Consider the following 16,884-nt stretch of genomic DNA (forward strand, 5'->3'; position numbering starts at 1 on the left):
CGCAAGGTGAAATTCTCCACCGATGAACTGCAGGTCATGGTAGACTACCTTGTAGAGCATGCTGATGTAGTTTTCAGCGGCGACATGCACAGGGAATCAACCCTCCGCAAGAAGACCATCTGGGCGGAACTGGCACAGAGGGTGAGCGCTGTTGGAAGCTCCCCCCGCACCCCAAGGGACTGCCGCAAGCGGTGGGACGACCTGCGGGTGCGGGTGCGGGGCCTCCTCTCCACCAACCGCAGCCAGGCCCTGCAGACGGGAGGTGGGCCAAGTACACAGGTCCAACTAGAGCCGTGGGAGGAGACCTGAGCGCAGCTCATTGGCACGGAATCCATAGAGGGCGTGGGGACCATGGAGTGCGGCGGAACGACTTCTGCAGAAGGAGGTGAGTGTTGACAGTGCACACTGGCAATGTCCATTGCATCATGCAAACTGACCCAGGGGCCATCGAAGGCACCCTCTCGTGTTGCCCTCCCCCCATCCAACTCATCCCCCCATCCAACAAATGCTGAGGCAAGTGCCGCCTAATGCTGGCCCAAGTGCGAGTACATAACGCACATCACCCATACTGGACTGACTTGCACAGCCCATCATGCACACCGTCCAGCCTGGTAGGCATAGTACCTGCCGAAATGTACATGAACAGGGCACAACGAATCACTCCCAAACATGTGTATATGTCATCACCATGCACATGTACCACTGCCATAGCTACCCCCCAAACTGAACAACCCGTGAATGACTGAAATGTCCATGCAACCATGTATGCAAATAGGACATAGCACATACATGTAACGCTCACCTGATTCTCGCAGAGGTGCCGGTCTTGACTGGGCGACTACCGTATCTTCAAAGGTGATGTGTAGCACCCGGTTGGCTCTTTGGGCTGGACCTCTGTGCACTGTATGCCTGACTTGAAGAGTAAGATGTCTGCAGATAGAAAATATGGGATTAATGAACTGGGGTTATTGGGGTGTCCCTATCTCTTTCCTTTTCTCCTCTCCTGTAGACCCCCAAAGGTTAACGCTCTCACCTTAGGTAAGTGAATGCCGAGCTCTCCATCTGCCTCGGGGCAGGGTGCTGTAACCAGTTCCTTCACTGGATAGGTAGCGCAGGCCTCTTGACTTCAGAGGACTGTTGTCCGTCGTTTACTGCACGAACGGTAAGTTTCAAGTAATTCTAATGTCTTTAAAGTCTTTAGTAATGATGTCTCTTGTTTTGCAGGGTTCCGGCGATGGCGGATGACGGGCTGAAGTGAGTTGAAGATGGAGCCCCTGTGATGGATAGAAGCGCCTAGAAGCACGTAAGTAAGCGCTTGTTGTCTGCTTCACGATGCGCTCTAACTGTCTTTTTATTTTGCAGGTACAAGTTCGGAGCGGCTGCAGGGTGCCGGAATACCCACTGGGTTAGATGTGGAAAGGAGTAATGGCACGTGAGTATTAAAGTTCCCCAATGTCTTTAAACGCACCTTGTTTTGTCTTTCAGATGCGGGATGCAGCGCCGAAGGCCTCCGGAGCGTGCGAAGAGTTGGTAAGCTTTTGTCTTTCAGATGCCGGAATGCAGTGTGAAGACCTCCGGAGCGCACGAAGAGTAGGTAAGCCTTTGTCTTTCAGATGCCGGAATGCTAACCTGTTCTTTCTTGTCTTTATAGGTGTTGCTGAAGACTGGATTCAGGATGGTAAGCCTTTTTCCTTAGGCCCAGGATCAGATGCAGAAGACACGATGAGCGTTCTGCTGCAGAGGATGCAGAATAATGCAAAGCAAGATTCATCCACCGGGTGTGGTTTAAATAGCCTCCTGTAGTGCTTAGGTGTCTCCTTCCATAGCCACGCCTAGGTAAGAAAAGAGTTCCTGCTTTCCAGAAGAGTTCCAGTGTTCTGAATCTAGGGAGTGGCTCCTGCCCCACCCAACAGGAAAAGTAGTTCCAAACAGAAGAGGATCAGAGGCTCAACTGGCAGGCAAGTAAGCAGCATGGTCTGCTGCAGGTAAGTCCACCCAAGCATTATGAGCCCGGCGCTTCCAGCGCTGGGACTGGGCATATTTATGAGCCTGGTGCCACTGGCGCCAGGACTGGGTCCAAAAGGTCCCAATTGGGACTGGTTGGCACTCGGAAACTGGGTTATGGATCTGCTTCCAAGGGAGTTGGGAAAACCCTGACCTTTTGGAAGCAGAGATCATGACAGTACCCCCCCTCAAGGCCCCTCCCAAACCGGGCTTCTCCGGGGGTTTTGGCTTGTCAGGAAATGTTCGGTGAAATCTTTTGATTAGGCGAGAAGCGTGGACATATTCAGCAGGTTCCCAGGATCTCTCTTGGGGGCCGTAGCCTTTCCAGTCAATTAGGTAGAATAGTTTAGATTTGGAGATCTTGGAGTCCAGAATGCTTTTGACTTCAAACTCGAGTTCTCCATCAACTAGGATAGGTTTTGGAGATTTGGTTAGTCGGGTTTGAGGTTGCACGGGTTTTAATAGAGAGACGTGGAAGACCGGATGTATCTTCATGTGCGGGCGCAAGTCCAACTTGACCGCTACTGGGTTTACTATGGTAGTGATGGAATAGGGACCAAGGTATCTTGGGTTGAATGTGCGTGGCCCTTTTAGAGGTAGATATTTGGTGGATAACCAGACTTGATCCCCTACTTGATATTGAGGGGCTTCCTTCCGATGTTGATCTGCTCCTTTCTTGTATTGTTCTTTAGCCCTTTGAAGGTGAGAAACAGCTTCCTTAAAGGCTTGGGTGATTGTAGAATGCAGGTAGTCTACTGCTGGTGCTTCAAGATCTTGGAGGGGATCCAACTCCGAGGTTCGAGGGTGACTGCCGTACAAAAGAAAAAACGGGGTTTTCCCAGTTCCCGAATGGACAGAGTTATTGTAGGCATATTCGGCTATCCAAAGGATGTCTTTCCAAGTTTTTTCAGTTTGTTGCAGCATGCAGCGTAAATACTGTTCCAGAGTTTGATTGGTCCTCTCGGTTTGTCCGTCGGTATGAGGGTGGTGACTGGTCGATAGTCTCACATCAATTTGAGCCGACCGACAGCAACTTCGCCAAAAATGAGAAATAAATTGACTACCTCGATCCGAAATTAGAACCGAAGGAAAACCGTGCAGTCGGACGATGTTTTCGAGAAATTCTCGGGCCAGAGTTGCTGCTGTTGGCAAGCCTTTGAGCGGAATGAAATGCGCCATCTTGGAGAATAAGTCCACGATTACTAGAATCGTATTGTATCCGGAGCATGGAGGTAGATCGGTGATGAAGTCCATAGAAAGCGTATGCCAAGGGCGAGGTGGGATGTCAATAGGGCGTAAGAGGCCTGCTGGTCTTTCCTTTTGACTCTTGTTTTGGGCGCATACTCCACAGGACATTATAAAGTCTCTGATATCTTTTTTCCAAGACGGCCACCAGAAGTAGCGCTTGATCTTTTGAGGTCTTGGCCATACCGGGATGACCTTCCATTAAAGAATCGTGATAACAAGAGATTACTTTTTTCTGTAAATCTGTGCTGGGTAGGTATAATCGTTCTTGGAAATACAATAAGTTGTCCTTTACTGCAAAGTCCTTTCCCGGCAGATGCCAATTCTGTATGTCTGCTGGAGTTACAAGTTGCCTGGCTTTATCCTTAACTTCCTCTATGGATTCTGTGGCGATTACACCCAGAATTCTTTGTTCGGGAATGATTGGTACAGGTTTAGGGTTGATCAAGTGTTCTTCCACTCCCATCCGAGAAAGGGCATCAGCTTTACCATTCTTTGTACCAGGTCGATAGGTAATTATGAAGTCAAACTCGGCAAAGAATAATGCCCAACGGAGTTGTCTAGAGGATTGGGCTTTTGCGGTTTTCAAATATTGCAGGTTTCGGTGATCCGTAATCACAGTAACGGTGTGTCGGGCCCCCAGCAGATAATGCCGCCAAGCCTTAAAGGCAGACTTGATAGCCAGAAGTTCCTTGTCAGTAATCGTGTAATTGATTTCAGGAGGCGAGAATTTGCGGGACCAAAATGCCACGGGATGCAACTGATTGGTTACCGGGTCCTTTTGTGATAGAACTGCCCCCATGGCAAGGCTTGAAGCATCAGTTTCCACGATGTAGGGGAGTTCGGGGCGAGGGTGTTTTAAGATTGGTGCAGAGATAAATTTAGTCTTCAAATCCTGGAAAGCTTGTTCCGCCTCGGTAGACCATTCAAAACGTTTGTTTTTCTTTAACAAGGCAGTGATGGGCTGGACTATTCGAGAGAATTCGGGGATAAACCTGCGGTAAAAGTTAGCGAAGCCTAACATGCTTTGCACACCTTTTACGGAGGATGGTGATGGCCATTTGAGAACTGCATCGACCTTCTTTGAATCCATACGCACTCCGCCAGGTGATAATATGAATCCCAAGAATTCAACTTCAGTCACTTTGAAAACACATTTTTCCAATTTAGCGAAAAGTTTGTGTTGACACAATCTTTCGAGGACCATTTTCACGTGTTTCCGATGTTCAGATTCCGATGAAGAATAAACGAGGATGTCGTCAATGTAAACAACAACACACACATCTATGAGCTCTCTGAGGACATCGTTCATAAAATATTGAAAGGCGGCCGGGGCATTGCAAAGTCCGAAGGGCATGACCTGATATTCAAATAGCCCATACTTGGTGCGGAAGGCTGTCTTCCATTCATCGCCCTCTTTTACTCGTACCAAGTGGTAAGCTCCTCTAAGATCCAGCTTTGTATATATGCATGCTTTTCTGATTTGGTCCAGGAGTTCAGGGATCAAAGGTAACGGATATCTATTCTTAACGGTGATCTGGTTCAGGGAGCGATAATCGATACAAGTTCTAAGGTCTCCTTCCTTTTTTGGAACGAAGAACAAAGCTGAAGAAGCAGGGGACTTGGAAGGACGAATAAACCCATTTGCCAGGTATTGATCCAGGTATTGTCGAAGGTGAAGGTTCTCAGGCTCGGTGAGGGCATAAATTCTACTACAAGGAGGAGTAGATCCAGGTATCAGGTCTATCTGGCAGTCATAAGACCTATGAGGAGGTAGAGAGTTAGCCTGATCCTTCCGGAAAACATCTTGGTATTCTAGGTATTCGGGAGGTAACTGGGGAGTCTCTGAAGAAATTGCTGCCAGTGCAACACCAGGTGGAGGGTGACAAGTAGAGACACATTCTGGAAACTGGACCGTTCTTGCTCGCCAATCGATCAGAGGATTGTGTTTCTCTAACCAAGGTATTCCTAGAATAATCTGAAACTGAGGGGCCTTGATCACATCGAACACGATCTTCTCATGGTGTCCATCTTGACTTACTAGCGTCACCTCTTGAGTGGTATGCGTTACTGGCCCGGAGGCTATCTCCGTACCATCCACCGTAGTAATGACGTCCTTTACAGCCTTGGGACAAAGAGTTAGATTCATCCTCAAAACCATTTCATGATCCACATAATTGCCGATGGCACCGCTGTCGACGTAAGCTTCAATTGCATGTAATCGATCCGGATTATCAGGGCTAATGAGGACCATAGGTATCACGAAATGCGAGGTCACGGAACTGGTTTTCACGCTCGGCAAGAGGACCTCTATTCTTGTCGGGCGAGGTCGTTTCCCTGCTCAGAGTTTGTAACTTTGGTAACTGCAGCTCCTACTGCCTTCTTGGCAGGTTTCACCGGACAGTCTCGAAGAAAGTGCCCTGAGTTTCCGCAATATAGGCATAATTGCAACTGTTTTCTCCTTTCCCGCTCCCTTTGTGTTAGAGGACCTTTCAGACCCCCTATTTGCATGGGTTCCCCGGAGTCTACTCCTTTGGAAGGAGTTGGCGGTTTGGAAAATACTCGAGCATCAAACTTGGAACGATCGGCCTTCCTGTTCTGCAGTCTGTGATCTATTTGAACGACCAAGTCTATATAATCCGAACAGTCTTGTGGGGGATTCACTACTTGGGCTAAAACGTCTTTGAGCTCTCCACGTAGACCTCTATAAAACAGCGTAATCCTTTTGTCCTCAGGCCATTGAGTTTCCACTATTAGTCTATTGAAAGATGCAATATAAGCCAAAAGGTCTTGATTACCCTGTCGCAAGGAAAGAAGCTCATTGTCCAAGGCCTGCCCAATTGAATGTCTTGCGAACAGTTTTTCCATACTAAGCTGAAAGGCTTGAAAATCATGGAGAACCGGATCATCTTGATTAACTAGAGGGATCGACCAGTCTGCCGCATTGCCACTAAGGTACGAAAGTACAAAAGCTACTTTAGCTTGATCAGTTGGAAAGGCTGCTGGCCGGCATAAGAAGTGCAACCGGCACTGATTGATAAATACTGCAAACCTCTTTGGGTCACCAGAAAATCGTTCGGGCGGAGCCAGAGGTACACATTCCCAGGTAGGTTGATCTGCACTGGATTCATAGAGGATGTTGAAGGAAGATTTGCCCCTGATGCGGGTAACGGGGTCTGTCCGGCTTGTGACTGTAGCAATTGTCTAGCAAGATCGTCTGTTCTCTCCTTGGAAATAATTAGTTCCCTTCTTAGAGCATTCGTTTCCTGACGAGCTGCATGCACTTCTGCCCTTAGTTCCCCAAGTAACCGGGCTAGGTGGTCAGTATCCGAGGTTTCCATAGCGCCTGGGCGAGAGTTTTGCGGTAGGCTTTGCGTTCTGTAACGCTCACCTGATTCTCACAGAGGCGCCGGTCTTGACTGGGCGACTACCGTATTTTCAAAGGTGATGTGTAGCACCCGGTTGGCTCTTTGGGCTGGACCTCTGTGCACTGTATGCCTGACTTGAAGAGTAAGATGTCTGCAGATAGAAAATATGGGATTAATGAACTGGGGTTATTGGGGTGTCCCTATCTCTTTCCTTTTCTCCTCTCCTGTAGACCCCCAAAGGTTAACGCTCTCACCTTAGGTAAGTGAATGCCGAGCTCTCCATCTGCCTCGGGGCAGGGTGCTGTAACCAGTTCCTTCACTGGATAGGTAGCGCAGGCCTCTTGACTTCAGAGGACTGTTGTCCGTCGTTTACTGCACGAACGGTAAGTTTCGAGTAATTCTAATGTCTTTAAAGTCTTTAGTAATGATGTCTCTTGTTTTGCAGGGTTCCGGCGATGGCGGATGACGGGCTGAAGTGAGTTGAAGATGGAGCCCGTGTGATGGATAGAAGCGCCTGGAAGCACGTAAGTAAGCGCTTGTTGTCTGCTTCACGATGCGCTCTAACTGTCTTTTTATTTTGCAGGTACAAGTTCGGAGCGGCTGCAGGGTGCCGGAATACCCACTGGGTTAGATGTGGAAAGGAGTAATGGCACGTGAGTATTAAAGTTCCCCAATGTCTTTAAACGCACCTTGTTTTGTCTTTCAGATGCGGGATGCAGCGCCGAAGGCCTCCGGAGCGTGCAAAGAGTTGGTAAGCTTTTGTCTTTCCGATGCCGGAATGCAGTGTGAAGACCTCCGGAGCGCACGAAGAGTAGGTAAGCCTTTGTCTTTCAGATGCCGGAATGCTAACCTGTTCTTTCTTGTCTTTATAGGTGTTGCTGAAGACTGGATTCAGGATGGTAAGCCTTTTTCCTTAGGCCCAGGATCAGATGCAGAAGACACGATGAGCGTTCTGCTGCAGAGGATGCAGAATAACGCAAAGCAAGATTCATCCACCGGGTGTGGTTTAAATAGCCTCCTGTAGTGCTTAGGTGTCTCCTTCCACAGCCACGCCTAGGTAAGAAAAGAGTTCCTGCTTTCCAGAAGAGTTCCAGTGTTCTGAATCTAGGGAGTGGCTCCTGCCCCACCCAACAGGAAAAGTAGTTCCAAACAGAAGAGGATCAGAGGCTCAACTGGCAGGCAAGTAAGCAGCATGGTCTGCTGCAGGTAAGTCCACCCAAGCATTATGAGCCCGGCGCTTCCAGCGCTGGGACTGGGCATATTTATGAGCCTGGTGCCACTGGCGCCAGGACTGGGTCCAAAAGGTCCCAATTGGGACTGGTTGGCACTCGGAACCTGGGTTATGGATCTGCTTCCAAGGGAGTTGGGAAAACCCTGACCTTTTGGAAGCAGAGATCATGACAATACACTAATGTTGTCCCTCTCTCCTACCCCCACAGGCACAGACCATGACAGCACAGAGCCCCAAGGAAGCGGGCCAAGCACCTCCGCGGGTACTGGCAGGGCCAGGCCGAAGCCAGCAGCCAAGAAAACCACCTACGGAAAGGCCACTTGAAGATGGCAGACCAGCAAGCCACACAACATCCGTGGCAGCAGCCGAGCAGACCCCTACCTCAGCACAATCGAGCATTTCAGGGGAGGCTGCCGCTACCGCACCAGATGAGTGGGAGCCCAGCCCGCCACCCATCCAGGGGCCCATGTCGGAGGACGACCAGGAGAGCATGCAAATGCTGGAACCATGCCTCGTGACACTGGCGTCATGCAGTGACTCCGGGGATGCACCATCACCAGTGCACAGCCTTGAACTTGACCCACTGGGGTGTGACGTCGTTCCCCCCAGTCCACCCATACAACCCCCTGCACAGCATGCTGGTGCAAGTAGATCATCCGATGGCCCCCCTTCACCTGACCAGTTCAGAGTTCAGCAATTGAGCGATCTCATAGGGAACTATATTGAGGATAATCGCCAGACCAGGGCTGGACTGCATGAGGAACTCGATCAAATGCGCCAGTCCCTCAACGACTGCACCACCAGATTGTGCGACTCCCTGACGGACAATACAACCCGGCTATGCCATGTCCTCAACCGCATTGCTTGAGGCAGGGAGTCGAAATACGGAGCCACAGCAGGAGGGCACGTCCGAGACAAGTGAGGCCACGCAAGGCAGCCCGGAGAGACGCCTCCGGCGTTCCTTGCGCAAACGGGATTTGCCTCCCCCAGACAAGGGCTCCAAGGGACATTAGCCATTCCTGCCACATGTGGTCCCAAGATTCTACATGGGCCGACTGCTCGAGAGTTGGGGGGAGGGGGGAGGGGGGTGATGTTGTGGTCTGGGGTTGGGGGGAGGAGGGTGATGTTGTGTTCTGGAGTTGGGGGAGGGGGGAGGGGGGTGATGTGGTCTGGGGTTGGGGGAGGGGGGTGATGTGTTCTGGAGTTGGGGGGAGGGGGAAGGGGCATGGGCATTTGCTGAAGTAAGCACTGTTTTTTCATTTCTTGTTGTCTCAATACACAATTGGTGTTGCAAAGTTGAACCGTTGTGGACATTCTTCATTGCACTTTTTGTCCATCTGCACATATGGCATGGGCCCATTCGACACCAGATATCAGTGGAGGGGTCAGCCGCCAGTCCTGGTTCGCGGGCACATATGTGCATCACGCAAACCTGGTGACTGCTGCATCTACACGCATGCATGGGTATGGCCATGGTCTGGTTGCCCCATGGGTCTGTTCAGGGGGTTCATGACAGGGGTCATGTGGCTTGCTGTTAGGGTACATCCACCAACAGCTGCATGTGTCGCAAAATGAGGTGGGTGTGTGGACTGTCATGGTGGTGAACAGCACTTGGCTGTCATGGCAGGCTTTCGATGATGGCCATATGTACATGTACATAGATATATTCGGCACGATCAGGGACACAAATATGTGTCCGATGCAATGTAATGCTGTGGGGTGTCGTGTCTACATGATGGTCCGTGAACGGTGGTGTGGACATCTTGGGGTACATGTTCCTTTGTCGCATGCTGCTGTTCTGATGTCGGATCATTCTGGTGCTGTGTACTGTGTACATTCTCATTTGGATGTGGATCATGTTCATCATCCAGCTCTGATCCATTCTATGGTGATTCCCAACACTCCTATGGGGGTGCCATGCCGGTGACGTGATATCGTACCCCTGCTGTCCTCCGTGGATTCCACTTCCAGGGGTGGGTCTCCAATGTGGTGCCAGGCTGGGGGATGCCGCAATGTGAATGTGCAGTGTGCCCTCGGATATGCACTTGCGGTTGTGGTGTCCGCCAATGTGTGGTGCTGGTGTAGTGTGCCTATCTTTTGTCAGTTGGTGTAGATGTAGTGTGATGTGGGTGCCTTATTCTGGCAAGGTGAAAATATGTTCATATGTGCCGTTGCCCTGGTTCTTTGGCAGGTTTGTTGTCAGGGTGAACAACGTACAATGGCTCCATCTTTTATACGCAGTTGGTTCATGCAGGCACCCACCCTGTGGCACCAGAGCACTTGCATGACACAGTCAGACGACTCAACAGCCAGCCAGACAGGTCATCCTGCATGTTGGGCCATGTGGCGCGGTAGCGTGCTGACCTCTTTCCTTTTCAATCGACCCTCCCAGGTCCAACTTGGGGCCCTCCTCTCTGACATCTTTTCCTCCACCTGTGGTGTTCCCCTGGGATCTAATCTCCCTCCCTGGCTGTTCAACCAGTATTTGGCACTCCTTGGCCACCGCATCGCCACCCTCTGCCCAAACTTTCAGCGCTATGCGGACGATACCCGGCAAATTTTCAGCCTACCCTCGGCGTCCTCCTCTCCTTCCCTCATCTCTGACTGTCTGTCTGATATCCAGGAATGGTGTGCAGCCAATGAACACTGCCTTAATGCTAGTAAGACTGAGATTCTCCTCATCGGCACACCCACTCCCTCCTTCCCTTAAGTTCAAGACACTATGCATTGTCCACAAGGCCTTCTGGGGCCTGGGGCATGAATACCTTCTACTCTCTCTTCCTGAATGTCTTCCTTCCCAAGACCTTTGCTCATCTGTCTCCGACTCACTCAGGGTCAGCCTCTTCTCAGGGCAATGAGCTGGGGGTAGATCTCTCTCCGCGGCAGGGGCCTCCCTCTGGAACAGCTTTCCTGCATCCCTGATATTTGAGGAGAACCATCTCTGGTTCCGGAAGCACCTCATGACCTTCCTCTTTGCTTCTGCTTTCTCTCTCCCTCTCCCCTGCTGAATTTTTCACTGAAACTGCACAGGATCAGGATCTGGCCCACTCTCGCCGACCTCGGTCCTGGGCCCAGCCACTCTCCACTTGCACTGCCTCCCTGGCAACCCCTGCACTGCGGGACTGTCTCTCTATCCCTACAGCCCCCCCTTCCCAGCACTTGTCTGCACTTACCTTGCACTTGCCACCAGCTGGCCCTATTAATTTATTTTTGGATATTCGACTTACTTTGTACTGCACTTCCCCCGTCCCCTTGCACTTGCACTTTTTCCATTCTCACTACCCCTGCACTTGCGCGGTCTGTGTGACACCTGGCCTGGTGGGATCGTTGTCTGTCTTCCCCTTGTTCCCCCCTCCCTGCCTCGTCGCGCCTTGAGACACTTGTGTATGGGCGCGTTCCAAATGCCATATCATATCATATCATGTCATTTCAGCAGGCCCTTTGAGTCATGTGTAGTTGTTTGGTGTCGGGCCCACCCATGTGTGCGGGTCTTGGTAGTGTTGCATTCCATCTGCACGTAGGGGGAGTGGTATTGTTTGCAGTTGATGTTCGCAACGTGCATGCCAAGCTGGTCCACATACGACCGGTGGGTGCTGTCAGGGGCAACATTGTCATTTGCCATGCCTCCATTTGCTTTTGGTCCAGCTTTACTGTTGTGTGTCTCATGGGTGGTCCATGTTGGGGATCGGTGGACCCTTGTGTGTTTGGGGATGTGTTTGGGGGGGTGTAAGGGCACTTGGATATGTGGCCGCATAATGGACGGTTGTGACATGCCACTGTGTGCTGGTGGGTGCCTTTGGCATGGGTGTGGGGCACAGGCAATACCATCACTTGTGCCGGGTTGGCACTGTAAATTTGTATGTTGCTCGCTTGTCTTGTGTCTGTGCCGCAATATGGTGGTGACGGTGTCACAGTCTAGGTGGTCAGGGGTGTCTGTCTGGTAGGCCTTCTCCTAGAGCGTCAAGTCATGCTACGTGTGCATGGGGGCTGCAGGGGTGGTAACAGAGGATGCACTGGTGCTGCATGCAGGGCCTGTCTCCCCCCTCCTTCTACCCCTGTGTCTCCTCAGTGGGGGGGGCCTGGTGTTGTTGCAGGGGTTTGTGTGGTTGTGGACTTGATTGTTCAATTGGTGTCATCTTGGTGTGGGAGGGTGGTGGTGTGTGGGTGTGTTCCTGGCCTCCGTCTGTGTTGCATGTGTGCACCTGTGGCTCTGGGTCCCACTGCTCAGTGTTCTTTACTCCTTCTCTGAGATGCCTGTATGTACTCCATGCCGGTAAGGTACTTTACGGCCTTGAGGGGGACGTAATTTACGTGTGGTCCTTACTTGGAATCAGCTCCGGTTTACGCCATGGCGTTAATTTCACCATGGTGGTGCGCACGCGCGTCCCAAGACAGTAAATTACGGCATTGTAGTTTACGGTGCCGTAATTTACGGTCTGAGGGGTCGGAATGGCATAGAGCGGAAAACCATGCCGGTAAATCAATACCGGCATGATTTGTACCTTACCTCCAGACTCGGAATGACCCCCATTGCCTGATAAGCAAGCATACAACATCTTCCCTGGAACTGTTTGCATATCTCTAGAAACTGGGATTTGGATGTGCTGACCATGAACTGACCCCAGGAATTTCTCTTCATCCTTCCCCCTCTTATACCAATTCCTTGAGTGATGATAACGATCAATGAGGAAAACACAGGGATTATATTAGTGGACCCGTTTACCCAGGTATCCATCCCCAGTGCAGATGTTGATTCCACTGGTTTGAGACTCCTTCACCAGGATCATGCAGGGGCACCAACTTATGATACCCAGAAGCAGATGATCATTATGGCAGTTGAGTTGAAGGGTTATGTTTGACAGTGAATCTCTTCCTTCTCCAGCATTGGATCGTTCATAGATTCACATACTTGAATGATTCCCTGTTGTCAGATTAGGAATTCCTGGTAAATACAATGTTACATACAAAGCAATTTACATTGCTTACAAAGCTCTAAATGCTTTCCCTTTTGTAGCTTATCAACCTCATTTTGGTTCTTTTTGCTCTTTGCCAATGAGGTGGCAGGGCCTTAGCACCACCACAGGCATCCATCTTCAGATGTTTCCTCACAGTCTAGTGACTAGGGAATCTTCTTCAGCTCTCTGAGCTTTTTTCTAGTTGACACCTTAATTTTTGAATATTCTGAAAGCATTTTGCTCAATTTGGGAGATTTAGAACTCTTCTACACCTAGCTGTATTTTGTTGCCCTGGAAAGATCCCCACAAACAAGAAAATGTTGAGTGAATCTCCCGCTTTGGCTCCTTGTGGCTATGTCAGGCAGAGACGGTTCTTCAAAGGGGAAAACTTATCTTTTCAAAGATTGCCTTGAGTGTGTTAAGAAGAATGTCTTTATGAGAGTTCCCGAATGTACAAAACATTTACAAATATGGAGTGTCAGTGCACACCTTCCATACAAAAATTGATTTTACGACAACTCAAATAGAGTAAAGAAAGCTTGGGTGCAGTGGAGGTAACTCAACTCTGGCATGAGGTTGGAAATACAACTAGCACAGAAAAGTATCCAAATGTCTCGATACTCCTGTCCCCTGCACAGGAGAATACTGTATATACTTTCACATTCTTAGTATGAACTACTGTAGAATCAAAATAACTCCCCAGATACTTCAAAAATTACACATTGAGATAAATCAGTAGTATTACATCAATGTGAGGATGGAATACAGGTAAATCAGATACAGTTAACGTTAATACTATACATGGTACGTATATATACAAAATAATTAGAAAGATGTTAACAGTTGACCCGAAAAGGGTGCTTAGAGAAAACAGTGTAGATTGAATCTCTAAAAAATATAATTGATGAGTTTCAGAGGAGGCAGATAACTCGCACAGCTGAGCCTTCCACAACACAGACCTGTAATGAAGATTCCAACATAGCCCTGATGGCTCGTACCCAGCCAAAACGACCTCCTAGGAGACAGAGAAGCATATCGCCTGCAAGATCTAATATGGCGCCATCCCTTCTATCAGTACAAAAGGAGGACTCCTATCCATGGCAAAACCGAATGGAAGATCCCTACCATGAATTTTCTGACTTTTTGTTGAGCCAGAGACATAGGTGGAGGAACATGAGGAAGAAGAGATTACTCATGACTCACCACAATAGGACATAGATGAATGGGAGAATGTTGTCTTCGAGAAACAGAAGAAGCGGGACTTCCCACAGGGGGTTTGTCACCACCTGATAATATCGCTCAATTCATGCTATAATAGGCAAAGCCATGAAGATATTTGACCTTCAGGTTTTTACGGAAGAGAAGAAGTAAGTGTTGTATGAACACAGAGAAAAGAGAAGAACAACCACACCTATTCAAATACTGGATACCATATGGGATGCAGCCAAGCAAATACTTACACACTCACTTTCAACCCTGACTACAACTGCTCGGCCTGAAAAGAAATACAAGTCTTCAGAGAATGCAAGCTCAACCAAAACTAGATTCAGTCATACGGTGGCGGCTAGGAAGAGACTCGCTAAACCCGCTTCTCTGTTCATGGCTCCCCTGGACAAGGAGAGCAGGAAGCTGGAAGCAGTAGGCATAACAGTGGCAGCTTTGGTGTCACTTTCCATTAAGGCAGCGAATGCACAGGCCATGACATACGATAGAGAACTGAGGCACAAAATGAACAAATTCATGGATCATCTGCCTAGATGCCCTCCTCACCTTCCTAGCAACAAAGGGACATTAGTCCACAATGCTACGTAAAACAGTAGTATTGTTGGGAGGCGGGAGGCTTATTCCTTTATCTCAGTGGAGCAGTACAAATTAGAATTGGCAAAGGAATTCTGCCAGAGACACAGGCATCTCTCATATGTAATGACTGGAAAGGGCTATGTAGAGCTAGAAGTAATGACGGTACCAGTAAGTAATGGAGGGATTTAATCATCATCATCAGGAATTCAATTTACGTGTGGAAAGTAAGCAGATCTTGGTAAATAGCTGTTTTTTCACTTGAAATATTAATGTATATTTACTGTTCTACTTATTTTCCTGTTATCTTTCATGGATTTACATGACCTATTTACTTTTCTATGTCTGCACAGTGCTGGTTGTATTTTGTCACAAAAACCTTCTCTTTGACACAGTTGAGGTGATCGTGAGTTAGGGTTGATGAATGAGTGGAAGTATCTATATGCGTATTACTTGCTATATCTAAATCTAATACAAGTGAATAACATTTCTTAGTTAGTCTAAGCATGCGTGCAGGCTGCAAACTCGGGGGCTTGTGAAAATGATGGCGCTAATTCTTTTTTTTTATCGTGCTAATGAAAGGTTTTGGTTGGAGAGCCTTGATAACTGAAATCCATCAGATCAGTGTGAGCGCCATTGAACAGGGCGCACAGACCCGGCTCAGACAGGAGAGAGTCAGACACTAATCTCACCCAATTGCTGACTTCTTTGATGTAATGGCATGTGTGAAAGCAGCTCATTTCACATAGCACTCATAGCAAAGCATAATCTAGTTCTATTGAAACAAGGCACTCAGGCTTATTACTGTAAAGCATGCCTGAAGATGCCCCATCACCCTATTCAAATATGTAGCTGGACTTGAAGCTCCAGTGCAAACTGTCTAACTTACTAGATCAAACGAATGTATTTCGCTCTGTGGTGCAGCACCCTGGAACTCCCTCCTCCTCTTTCTCGGGCAAACAGGCAAAAAGACTATTGATTCCAAAAATCATATAAAACCTGGCCTTTCACTCATAGATCCTCAGACTGCGTTATTGACTAACTTGCTGATCTACTTCAATGATTGTGATGGGGAGGATGCATTAAAAGCCTCTTCACACACATGTGGCATGGAAGTCATAGGTTTACTCGAAATATCAAATTGGATAGACCGGATCTATATCAAATTCTGCTACTTCGGTAGTAAATGTTTTGATTAGTGATGGAGAGTTGTAGGCCCACCTTGACCTCCCACGAATTCCGCAGAAATAAAAATCACACTGAAAACTTCAGTTAGTATTTCATTTATGAAACCCTTTTGTTATTAATCAAGAAAAAGGGTGTAAGGTTGTGCTTTTGAAATAATACATTGGCTGCAACTGGAATTGCCTTGAATATGGTCTCTCTTGCCGCCAATCCTTCAATCCTTTCTATTCTTGCTGATGGACTTCATCACTTGGACATATCACTTATAAAATTGGGACATATATAGACGGTAACGTAAGTGGTCTTCTATTGTACCCTTCTGTCAATATTGTTGCCTTGATGCATGTCTTTGTAAAAAGAGAAGCCAGCTCAGGGGATGGTTAGTTGAATAGAGGGAGAGGGAAATGCCGAAAACTGCTGTGTTGAGGAGCCAAAGTCAGAAGCACCCTGTAATTATGTGGTGGTAGGTATTCTTTGTGTTCAGGGTGTGAAAATTACATTGGGCGAGTTTTCAATAAGTAATGTCCCGGAGTTGGGGGAACTGCAATGGATGTGATGAGGTGTTGATATCAGCAGGAGAGTCTGTGATTTGTATACTAAGCATTGTGAGCCATACATTGGGGAGTGAATGTGGTGTAAAACGTGCAATATTTTAGTAGCAAGGTTGTTTCTGAGGCTGGAAACATAGGGGAAAAAGTAGAAATGGTTGTGAGTGCACAGGAAAAAGTTCCTACAGAATCAGGGCGGTGTCCTTCCTTGGTTGTAGTCTGGTTTGAAGATTGTGGATATGTGATGCACTTTTCAACAAATGTGCACAAGTTATGGTCTGTCTATGATATGTATGGTAGTCAGTGGTTATATCAGTTAGTTGAAGGGCCAAGTCTTGAGCTGTTTCCTGAGAGTCTTGTGGTCCTCTTCCAATGTAACATTGATTGGAAGGGAGTTCCAGATTTTGGTGGCCAGTAGCGAGAATGAGGATTTTCCATGTATTTTTCTGTGGAAGGTAGAACTGAGTATTAATGTGGCACTACTTGACCTTAGACCGCTCACTGTTTTGTAGTGCTGAACTTCTTGATGAAGGGGGGCATAGCACCTGTTG

The 16,884-nt window shown here is 48.4% G+C and overlaps 1 protein-coding gene across 1 annotated transcript in view; it reads left to right on the plus strand.

Annotated features, from left to right (window-relative positions):
- The window catches only part of LOC138498208 (fibrocystin-L-like), a 245,145-nt gene that overhangs the window by 227,147 nt on the left and 1,114 nt on the right, over nt 1–16,884 (plus strand). The window lies entirely within an intron of this gene.

Source organism: Ambystoma mexicanum, chromosome 5q (assembly GCF_040938575.1).
Source record: "Ambystoma mexicanum isolate Mex_15411 chromosome 5q, UKY_AmexF1_1, whole genome shotgun sequence".
Lineage (NCBI taxonomy): Eukaryota > Metazoa > Chordata > Amphibia > Caudata > Ambystomatidae > Ambystoma > Ambystoma mexicanum.